The following is a 12,449-nucleotide window of genomic DNA, read 5'->3' on the forward strand; positions in this document are numbered from 1 at the left end:
AACATGGTTATAACATGGTTGGTTATAACATGGTTATAACATGGTTGGTTATAACATGGTTATAACATGGTTGGTTATAACATGGTTATAACATGGTTGGTCAACACGGTTGGTTATAACATGGTTGGTCAACACGGTTGGTTATAACATGGTTATAACACGGTTGGTTATAACATGGTTGGTTATAACATGGTTATAACATGTTTGGTCAACACGGTTGGTTATAACATGGTTATAACACGGTTGGTTATAAAATGGTTATAACACGGTTGGTTATAACATGGTTATAACACGGTTGGTTATAACATGGTTATAACACGGTTGGTTATAACACGGTTGGTTATAACACGGTTGGTTATAACACGGTTGGTTATAACACGGTTGGTTATAACACGGTTGGTTATAACACGGTTGGTTATAGCATGGTTATAACATGTTTGGTCAACACGGTTGGTTATAACATGGTTATGACATGGTTGGTTATAACATGGTTATAACACGGTTGGTTATAACACGGTTGGTTATAACACGGTTGGTTATAACATGGTTGGTTATAACACGGTTGGTTTTAAAATTCTTATAACATGGTTATAACTAGGGGTGTCAAATTATCGCATTATATGCGATTAATTAATTACAATGCTATTTAGCGCGTTATGTTTTTTAATCTCGTTAATCTAATTTTTAATCTCTTGACGTCATTGATTTTGTATGAGAGTTGCTATGTTATAAAATCCGTTTTTATGTGCTGGGCTCCTTGTGCTTGACTTGTTGGGGGTGGAGTCACGTCGTGAGGTCAAGGTGAGAAGTGGTGATTAGCTTACAGTGTGGATATGGAGGCGCATCTGAGAGTTGTTGGCCCAATGAACGGGAAATTTGTATTTCATAAACGCCCCGACGGCACCATTGACAAAGGTAAAGTGGTCTGCCTAGAGTGTAAGAAGGAGTTTGCTTACCACCGAAGCAGCTCAAGTTTGGCCTATCACCTCAACGCAAAGCACCCAGCCGCGAGTGCAGCAACAGCTAGCAGTGAAGACGTTAGCAATATAGCAAGCCAGAGCAAAGCTTTTCGCCAAACAAAACTAGAGAATACCCCTCGTATGAGCAAGTCTGCGACCGACAGGCTGACTAATGTTATTGCCAAGTGGATAGCGATGAACTGTAGGCCGATAAATATAGTAGAGGACGAAGGATTGACAGAGGTGTTGCAAATTGCGTCCAATGACCCGTCATACAAGCCGCCGTGCAGGACTACAGTAACGACCAAAATCAGCAAAATGTACGACGGCGAAAAGAAAAACAAACTTGAGATTTTGGCGGAGGATTCTCCCAACTGTGTTGCTATAACCGGAGATCACTGGACCTCAGCTGGCAACCACAGCTATTTTGGGGTGACTGGACACTTTATTGATAGTGAGTGGAACCTCAACTCATTTGCACTGACCGTCATGAGAACAGAAACCAGGCACTTTGCTGATAAATGCGCCGAACAGTTCCTCAAGGTAGCAAATGACTGGGGTATTGAAAACAAGATATCCACCATTGGCACAGACAGCGCAGCAAACATGCTGGCTGCTATGAGAGCACTTCCATATGAGCACATCGCCTGCAATGCTCACATTCTCCAGAGGACCATCACGGTATGTCTCGATAGCAGTGGTTTTGTCGGTGTACTGGCAAAGTGCGCAAGATTGTTGGTCATTTTAAACAAAGCCCTGCGAGTACCACAGAACTTAACCAACAACAAGTAGCACTCGGAAAGAAGAGCGATCAACTTATACAGGATGTACCCACCAGGTGGAACTCGACTCTCGCAATGGTCTCACGCCTCCTATGTAACCGAGAGGCTGTCCAGGCTACGTTGGACCAACAGAACCACAGGTTGGTCTTGCCAACCAAAGCTGAGTGGGCGAAACTGCAGAGGCTGGAGCTCCTGCTTGAACCATGCAAGTAAGTTCAAATAAACACCTTCCCATTTTAATTATATAAACTACTGTTACATGTGTAAAATCAAAATTAATGAACATAACAAGGAACATTTAAGGACAATTAAATTGGAAATCAGTTACACTTTGATTTAAATGAATCCAGCTAGGTTTATTTAGCAAACCTCTCCACCTCTGCAGGTATGTGACAGAGCTGCTGTGTGGTGAGGCCTACGTCTCTTGCTCTGTAGTGCTGCCTGCTTTTCGCCATCTGTACCGTGTCATGGACATTACTGATGATGATCCTGCCTACGTGGTGAAGTTCAAGAATGCCTTCCAGAAAGATCTGGCAGCACGACGAGCTAATGGCAACGAGATATGGTTCGAGGTGGCCACAGCATTGGATCCACGGTTTAAGGATTTGAAATGTCTTCCAAGAGAAAAGAGGGAACATTAATTAATTCTTCGATCTTAAATATGATCAACCTATCTCTAATAATCGGCTATGTACCACAGGCCTTCAAGCTGGCTGTAGTTAAACCTTTACTCAAAAAGCCATCTCTAGACCCAGCAGTCTTAGCTAATTATAGGCCAATCTCCAACCTTCCTTTCATATCAAAAATCCTTGAAAGAGTAGTTGTCAAACAGCTAACAGATCATCTGCAGAGGAATGGTTTATTTGAAGAGTTTCAGTCAGGTTTCAGAGCTCAGCACAGCACAGAAACAGCTTTAGTGAAGGTTACAAATGATCTTCTTATGGCCTCTGACAGTGGACTCATCTCTGTGCTTGTCCTGCTAGACCTCAGTGCAGCGTTCGATACTGTTGATCATAATATCCTATTAGAGCGATTAGAACATGCTGTAGGTATTACAAGTACTGCGCTGCAGTGGTTTGTATCATATCTATCTAATAGACTCCAGTTTGTGCATGTAAATGGAGAGTCCTCTTCACACACTGAGGTTAATTATGGAGTTCCACAGGGTTCAGTGCTAGGACCAATTCTGTTTACATTATACATGCTTCCCTTAGGCAGTATCATTAGAAGACATAGCATACATTTTCACTGCTATGCAGATGACACCCAGCTCTATCTGTCCATGAAGCCAGATAACACACACCAATTAGTTAAACTGCAGGAATGTCTTAAAGACATAAAGACCTGGATGGCCGCTAACTTTCTGCTTCTTAATTCAGATAAAACTGAGGTTATTGTACTCGGCCCTGAAAATCTTAGAAATATGGTATCTAATCAGATTCTTACTCTGGATGGCATTACCTTGGCCTCCAGTAATGCGGTGAGGAACCTTGGAGTCATTTTTGACCAGGACATGTCCTTCAACGCACATATTAAACAAATATGTAAGACTGCTTTCTTCCATTTGCGCAACATCTCTAAAATTAGAAATATCCTGTCTCAGAGTGACGCTGAAAAACTAGTTCATGCATTTATTACTTCCAGGCTGGACTACTGTAATTCATTATTATCAGGATGTCCAAAAAACTCACTGAAAAGCCTTCAGCTAATCCAAAATGCTGCAGCAAGAGTCCTGACAGGGACTAGAAAGAGAGAGCATATTTCTCCTGTTTTGGCTTCCCTTCATTGGCTTCCTGTTAAATCCAGAATTGAATTCAAAATCCTGCTCCTCACATACAAGGTCTTAAATAATCAGGCCCCATCTTATCTTAATGACCTTGTAGTACCATATCACCCTATTAGAGCGCTCCGCTCTCGCTCTGCAGGCCTACTTGTTGTTCCTAGAGTATTTAAAAGTAGAATGGGAGGGAGAGCCTTCAGTTTTCAGGCCCCTCTTCTGTGGAACCAGCTTCCAGTTTGGATTCGGGAGACAGACACTATCTCTACTTTCAAGATTAGGCTTAAAACTTTCCTTTTTTCTAAAGCATATAGTTAGGGCTGGACCAGGTGACCCTGAATCCTCCCTTAGTTATGCTGCAATAGATGTAGGCTGCCGGGGGATTCCCATGATGCATTGAGTTTTTCCTTTCCAGTCACCTTTCTCACTCACTATGTATTAATAGACCTCTCTGCATTGAATCATATCTGTTATTAACCTCTGTCTCTCTTCCACAGCATGTCTTTATCCTGTCTTCCTTCTCTCACCCCAACCGGTCGCAGCAGATGGCCGCCCCTCCCTGAGCCTGGTTCTGCCGGAGGTTTCTTCCTGTTAAAAGGGAGTTTTTCCTTCCCACTGTCGCCAAAGTGCTTGCTCATAGGGGGTCATATGATTGTTGGGTTTTTCTCTGTATCTATGAAGCGCCTTGAGGCGACTTTTGTTGTGATTTGGCGCTATATAAATAAAATTGAATTGAATTGAATTGAACAATAAGGTTAAGCTGGACTAATGAGTCCAATTCATTATCAAATCAAACTTTTATTTATTATATGGAACACAAAGTTCTTTACAAGATTAAATAAAATAAAATAAAAAGCACTTAGTTTTAATCACAATCATTCATTCATTCATTCATTCATTCATTCAGGTGTGGACCATTCTGGAGAATATGCTCCAGGCAGCAGAGCCCAGAAGAGCAGATAGTCTCCAGCCCTCCACAGAGGATGATGGACCAGCTCAGAAGAAGAGGAGGAGCGAACTCCTTCTGGGGTCTGACTCTGACTCAGAAGATGGAATTGAGTCTGGAGAGCTGCAGCGCTACAGAGCAGAACCCAGCATCAGTATTGATGACTGTCCCCTGCAGTGGTGGTATGCTCACTCAGGAGTCTATGAAAAGCTGTCAGTCCTAGCACAAAAGTACCTGGCCTCCCCAGCTACCTCTGTACCCTGTGAGAGACTCTTTAGCCTTGCAGGCCACATAGTGCAAAAGAAAAGGGCAGCCTTGCTTCCAGAAAATGTTACCAGGCTGGTGTGTCTTAGCGACTGGCTGAGGAAGAAGAAATGAGACACATGTGGTCAGCATAGCTGCTGTGTCATTTGTAGCCTACTAGAATAGATTGCTTGATGTTCAGCACTTTTTTTTGTGATGGAAGAATACTTTGATGTGCTAACTTGCAGCACTGCAATGTCAGTTTTATTTTTCATTATCTGAAGCAGAGGAATTTCAGTGCTGTATTGCTCAGAAAAGAGCAACTCTGATGTGCTAACTTGCAGCACTTAATTTATTTGATTTTATTTGTATTTATTTTTCCACTTATTTTACAAAAGAATACAACAGTATGTAAATGGTTGCATCTGTTTAACGTTTGTTAAACAATAAATGACTTTATAAAGTCACTTTCTTTGTTATATCAGTCTTTTGGTCTGCCACAATAAGTTGAGGGCTTTCATCAGCTATTTTTAGGTGAGATTAAAAAAGAGATTAATTAGATCAATTAATTAAAAATCATAATTAATTAATCTCTATTTTTTTTAATCTCTTGACAGCACTAGTTATAACACGGTTGGTTAAAACATGGTTGTTATAACATGGTTATGACATGGTTGGTTATGACATGGTTGGTTATGACATGGTTGGTTATGACATGGTTGGTTGTAACATGTTTGTTAAAAACATGGTTGTAACATGGCTGGTTATAACATGGTTATAACACGGTTGGTTATAACACGGTTGGTTATAACATGGTTATAACTAGGGATGGACCGATCCGATATTCAGTATCGGTATCGGTCCGATATTGACGTAAATTACTGGATCGGATATCGGAGAGAAATTTAAAATTTTTATCCGATCCAGTGAATATCACAAAAGCACCTCAAAAACTCGCTAACATGGTATAACCCAGGTCATGACCTTAGCACGTCAGAGCAGTATGCGTCACGTGATCGAGCGGTTATCGTGTGGGAGAGCTCAGAGCCATCATGTCAGCAGTGTGGACTTATTTCAAACTAAAAGACGAAAAAAGCAAGACTGCCGAATGCAACTTATGCGATGCAAGTGTTTCGCGAGGTGGTAGCAGTGTGGGGAATTTTAACACCACAAACATGATTAAACACTTACAGAAACACCACGCAAAGGAGTACGCGGAATTTAGCCTGGCCTCCAAAGCTAAGCAGAAAAGTGTACCATATCAACAAACGCTTTTGGAAAATATTCAGAGACGTGAGAAATTCCCTCCGGAAAGCAATAGAGCGAAGCTGATAACGGAGAAAATAGTTGAATTTGTTGTGCTTGATGACCAGCCCCTTTCCGTTGTGGAAAATGATGGTTTTCGACGCTTAATTGAGCATTTAGAGCCTCGCTACATGCCGCCAAACCGGCATTTCATCTCGGAGGAAGCTATCCCAGGCAAGTACAAACAGGTGCGCAAGTTCATCTCCGAAAGTTTGGAAATAATTCCCACGTTAAGCATGACGACTGATATCTGGAGCTCGGACGTTTGTCCGTTGTCCCTGCTAAGCCTGACTGTACACTGGATAGACTCGAGTTTTACAATGCAAAAAGCAGTGTTGCAGGCCAAAGAGTTTCGTGGTTCACACACAGGAGAGTCCATCGCTGCAGCTATGGAGGAAATGTTAAATGCGTGGAAAATTCCGAAGAATAAAGTCCACGTTGTTTTGCGAGACAATGCCAGCAATATAAAAAAGGCAATGAGCCGGCTAGGTGTTGCAAGTTTGGGATGCTTCGCGCACACTTTGCAACTTGTGGTGAATGAGGGACTGCTTGCACAACGTGGTGTATGTGATGCTGTGACAGTGGGCAGAAAAATAGTGGGTCACTTCAAACACTCACCACAGGCATATTCGCGTTTGGAGGACATTCAAATGGAGCTGAACATGTCACCCAAACGTCTGATACAAGATGTGCGAACAAGATGGAATAGCACATATTATATGATCAAGACCCTCACAGAACAGAAGCGAGCCTTGTGTGCATATTCTGCAGAGTATGATCTGCCTGCCACACTTAGTGCACATCAGTGGGGGTTACTGGAAAAGGTCCTGACAGCTCTAGCTCCCTTTGAGGAGTTAACAAAGGAGGTAAGCGCATCATCCTCATCTGCATCTGATGTCATCCCTATTGTCTGCGTCCTTAAGCGCGTGCTCTCCCGAGAAAATGAGGCCGACGATGGAATAAAGAAAATGAAAGGCACTCTTCTCGAAGCAGTTAACAGACGCTTCAGAGACGTGGAATCCGAGCCACTATACACAGTTGCAACACTGCTGGATCCAAGATATAAAGACAGGTATGTAAGGCTTCACTCATGTTATTTTAACAGATCAACTTGTTTTGTGTGTGTGTGTGTGTGTGTGTGTGTGTGTGTGTGTGTGTGTGTGTGTGTGTGTGTGTGTGTGTGTGTGTGTGTGTGTGTGTGTGTGTGTGTGTGTGTGTGTGTGTGTGTGTGTGTGTGTAAGTGATAGTGCATTAGAGAGAGTGTGTCAGAAAATGGTGAGGACATTCTAGATTAGTTGTGATAGACTTGTCATTCAGTCAGGACACCACCATTGCGCATTATAACATGTATTGTCTGATTCAGAGTAGTACAGCAAAGTATGTTGAGGTCTTTATAATGGGCATGGAATAAATAGCAAGAATGAAGAATGATAGTTTAATCACACTGCTGAATGATACTAATGATAAATTTAATGATTGTTTAATATTCAAGTTTGGACTTTTTTCATTTCAGGTACTTCACGAGTGTAGAAACCTCAAAACAAGCTAAAGATGCTTTGATGGCAGAGGTGAGGAAGATGGAGTTTTTGAGAACTACATTAAACTCCTCAGAGCCAGCAGAGGGGACATCAGCAGTCTTGGAGCCAGCAAAGAAGACTCCACGGGTGGAATCTTCCAGCCAAAGCAGACTTGAAAGTGTTTTTGATGAAATCCTGAAGGAAAACGCTCAAGATCCTGTTCCTCAGTTAGCCACGACAAGTGCACGCGTTGAAGTGCAAACTTACCTTAGTGAGCCAACCATTCAACGCTCAGATAATCCACTGCTGTACTGGCAAGTCAACAAACTTAGATTTCCCACTCTGGTTTCTACAGCAGCTAAATTTCTCTGTGCACCTACCACAAGTATTGAGAGTGAGAGACTCTTCAGTACAGCCTCTATTATCATTGATGAAAGGAGAAGCAGGCTGACAGCTGAGAAGGTTGAAATGTTGATCTTTCTGAAGAAGAACCTACCTCTCATGTTAAAGTGAAAAAAAAAGTTACAACTGCATTATTACAAGAATGTTGTTTGCTCTGCTAAAATTGCACCTTTTTTCAGTACCAAAGGGGTTTTGAAATTTGCATAAAGTTGCACTTTTATTTACTTGAATTTTACTTTAAATACTTCAAGATTTAAAATTCTGCATAATGTTGCACTTTTATTTTGATGAATGTTACTTTAAATACTTTGAGATTTAAAGTTCTGCATAATGTTGCACTTTTATTTTGATGAATGTTACTTTAAATACTTCAAGATTTAAAATTCTGCATAATGTTGCACTTTTATTTTGATGAATGTTACTTTAAATACTTTGAGATTTAAAGTTCTGCATAATGTTGCACTTTTATTTTGATGAATGTTACTTTAAATACTTCAAGATTTAAAATTCTGCATAATGTTGCACTTTTATTTTGATGAATGTTACTTTAAATACTTTGAGATTTAAAGTTCTGCATTATGTTGCGCACTTTCAGGATGGATATTTTGATAGTGGTGACAGCTAAACAGTGCTAAAGTTTAAATAAAGAGATATGCATTGTTGAACTGAGCAATATTTTGGGTGCAGTCTTTTTCTTGCATGCAAGTATAAGAGAATAGTTTTAGTGTTCTGTCTTTTTAAATTTGACTTTGAACTTATACAAAAACAGTTTAAAAAATAGATATATCGGATTTATATCGGTATCGGCAGATATCCAAATTTCTGATATCGGTATCGGTATCGGACATAAAAAAGTGGTATCGTGCCATCTCTAGTTATAACACGGTTGGTTATAACATGGTTATAACACGGTTGGTTATAACATGGTTATAACATGGTTGGTTATAACATGGTTATAACATGGTTGGTCAACACGGTTGGTTATAACATGGTTATGACATGGTTGGTTATAACATGGTTATAACATGGTTGGTTATAACATGGTTATAACACGGTTGGTTATAACATGGTTGGTTAAAACACGGTTGGTTATAACATGGTTGGTTAAAACACGGTTGGTTATAACATGGTTGGTTTTAAAATGCTTATAACATGGTTATAACACGGTTGGATAAAACATGGTTGTTATAACATGGTTATGACATCGTTGGTTATGACATGGTTGGTTGTAACATGGTTGGTAAAAACATGGTTATAACATGGCTGGTTATAACATGGTTATAACACGGTTGGTTATAACACGGTTGGTTATAACACGGTTGGTTATAACATGGTTGGTTATAACATGGTTGGTTATAAAACGGTTGGTTATAGCATGTTTATAACATGTTTGGTCAACACGGTTGGTTATAGCATGGTTATAACATGGTTGGTTATATCATGGTTATAACACGGTTGGTTATAACATGGTTATAACACGGTTGGTTATAACATGGTTATAACACGGTTGGTTATAACATGGTTGGTTATAACACGGTTGGTTATAGCATGGTTATAACATGTTTGGTCAACACGGTTGGTTATAACATGGTTATGACATGGTTGGTTATAACATGGTTATGACATGGTTGGTTATAACATGGTTATAACACGGTTGGTTATAACATGGTTATAACACGGTTGGTTATAACACGGTTGGTTATAACACGGTTGGTTATAACACGGTTGGTTATAACATGGTTGGTTATAACACGGTTGGTTATAACATGGTTGGTTATAACACGGTTGGTTATAACATGGTTGTAACATGGTTGGTTATAACATGGTTGGTTATAAAACGGTTGGTTATAGCATGGTTATAACATGTTTGGTCAACACGGTTGGTTATAACATGGTTATGACATGGTTGGTTATAACATGGTTATGACATGGTTGGTTATAACATGGTTATAACACGGTTGGTTATAACATGGTTATAACACGGTTGGTTATAACATGGTTGGTTATAACATGGTTGGTTATAACATGGTTGGTTATAACACGGTTGGTTATAACACGGTTGGTTATAACATGGTTGGTTATAAAACAGTTGGTTTTAAAATGCTTATAACATGGTTATAACACGGTTGGTTAAAACATGGTTGTTATAACATGGTTATGACATGGTTGGTTATTACATGGTTGGGTATAACATTGTTGGGTATAACATGGTTATAACATGGTTGGTTATAACATGGTTATATCATTGTTGGTTATAACATGGTTATCAGAATCAGAATCAGAATCAGAATACTTTATTGATCCCTGGGGGAAATTATTTTTTGTTACAGTGCTCCATTTTAAACCAACATTAAGACAAGACAGACAATACGCTAACTAAGAATAGTACAAGATATACATATATATACATACATACATACATAAGTCACTTATAAATAAATATTTGGAAAAGAAACATGTGTAGCTGTAGCAGCAAACAGTGTGTTAAGTGGATGCGTTGTACAGGGAGATGGCCACAGGCAGGAATGATTTCCTGTGTCGTTCAGTGGTGCTTTTCGGTAATCTCAGTCTCTCACTGAACGAGCTCCTGTGACTGACCAACATGTCATGGAGTGGGTGGGAGGTGTTATCCAACATTAACTTTATCTTGGACAGCATCCGCCTCTCCGACACCACCTTGAGGGAGTCCAGCTCCATCCCCACAACATTGCTGGCCTTACGGATCAGTTTATTAAGTCTGTTGGCATCTGCGACCCTCAGCCTGCTCCCCCAGCATGCAACAGCATAGAGGATCGCACTGGCCACAACAGACTCATAGAAAATCCTCAGCATTTTCTGGCAGATGTTGAAGGACCTCAGTCGCCTCAAAAAATAGAGACGACTCTGGCCCTTCCTGTAAAGTGCTGTGGTGTTTTTAGCCCAGTCCAGTTTATTGTCAATGTGTACTCCAAGGTATTTATAGTCCTCCACAATGTCAACACTGACCCCCTGGATTGAAACAGGGGTCAAGTGTTTCCTGGTCTTCCTGAAGTCCACGATCAGTTCCTTGGTCTTTGCCACGTTGAGCTGCAGATGATTCTGCTCACACCACGTGACAAAGGAGTCGACCACAGCCCGGTACTCTGTCTCATCATCCCTGCTGATGCATCCAACCACCGCAGAGTCATCAGAAGACTTCTGAAGATGGCAGGTCTCTGTGCAGTGGCTGAAGTCTGTGGTGTAGAGGGTGAAGAGGAAGGGGGAGAGGACAGTCCCCTGTGGTGCCCCTGTGTTGCTAATCACCTTGTCAGACACACACTGTGGGAGACGTACATATTGTGGTCTTCCTGTCAGGTAATCAACAATCCAGGACACCAGAGAAGCATCCACCTGCATCGCTGCTAACTTATCACCCAGGAGGGTCGGCCTGATGGTGTTGAAATCACTGGAAAAGTCAAAAAACATGACCCTCACAGTGCTCGCCGGCTGGTCCAGATGGGTGTAGACACGATTGAGCAGGTAGATGATGGCGTCCTCTGTTCCTCTGTTATGACATGGTTGGTTATGACATGGTTGGTTATAACATTGTTGGGTATAACATAGTTATAACACGGTTGGTTATAACATGGTTATAACACGGTTGGTTATGGTATAACATAGTCAGTGCGCCCCAGGGTGGCTGTGGTTACAATGTAGCTTGCCATCACCAGTGTGCGAATGTGTGTGTGAATGGGTGGGTGACTGAATATGTAAAGCGCTTTGGGGTCCTTAGGGACTAGTAAAGCGCTATATAAATACAGGCCATTTACCATTTACCATTTATTACATGGTTGGTTATAAAACGGTTGGTTTTAACAAGGTTGGTTATAACATGTTTGGTTATAACATGGTTATACCATGGTTGGTTTTAACATGGTTGGTTATAGCATGGTTATAACAGTAGTTTGTAACATGGTTGGTTATAGCATGGTTGGTTATAACATTGTTATAAAACAGTTGGTTATAAAATGGTTATAACACAGTTGGTTATAACATTGTTATAACACGGTTGGTTATAACATGGTTATAACACGGTTGGTTATAACACTATTGGTTGTAACATGGTTGGTTATACCACGGTTGGTTATAACACGGTTGGTTTTAACATGGTTATAACATGGTTGGTTATAACACGGTTGGTTATAACATGGTTATAATACAGTTGGTTATAACATGGTTTGTTATAATATGGTTATGACATGGTTGGTTATTACATGGTTGGTTATAACATGGTTGGTTATAACATGGTTATAGCATGGTTGGTTATAATATGGTTGGTTATAACATGTTCCTAACATGGTTGGTTATAATATGGTTGGTTGCAACATGGTTGGCAATAACATGGTTATAACATGGCTGGTTATAACATGGTTATAACACAGTTGGTTGTAACATGGTTAGTTATAACATGGTTATAACACGGTTGGTTATAACATGGTTGGTTATAACATGGTTGGTTATAACATGGTTGGTTATAACATGGTTATAACATGTTTGGTT

The 12,449-nt window shown here is 40.4% G+C and overlaps 2 pseudogenes across 2 annotated transcripts in view; both read left to right on the forward strand.

The window, feature by feature from the left end:
• Positions 1-628: 628 nt before the first annotated feature.
• LOC145429402 (E3 SUMO-protein ligase ZBED1-like) lies at positions 629-5,174 on the forward strand (annotated as a pseudogene). The gene has a single exon (XR_013909635.1). The product of XR_013909635.1 is annotated as an E3 SUMO-protein ligase ZBED1-like (transcript).
• Positions 5,175-6,143: 969 nt separating this feature from the next.
• LOC113024940 (uncharacterized) overlaps positions 6,144-12,449 on the forward strand; it is a 40,200-nt pseudogene continuing 33,894 nt past the window's right edge. The window contains exons 1-2 of the transcript XR_013909371.1: positions 6,144-7,084; positions 7,526-7,770. The product of XR_013909371.1 is annotated as an uncharacterized LOC113024940 (transcript). The remainder of the gene's footprint in view (positions 7,085-7,525; positions 7,771-12,449) is intronic.

The sequence above is a fragment of the Astatotilapia calliptera genome, chromosome 6 (genome assembly GCF_964374335.1).
Source record: "Astatotilapia calliptera chromosome 6, fAstCal68.1, whole genome shotgun sequence".
Classification (NCBI taxonomy): Eukaryota; Metazoa; Chordata; class Actinopteri; order Cichliformes; family Cichlidae; genus Astatotilapia; species Astatotilapia calliptera.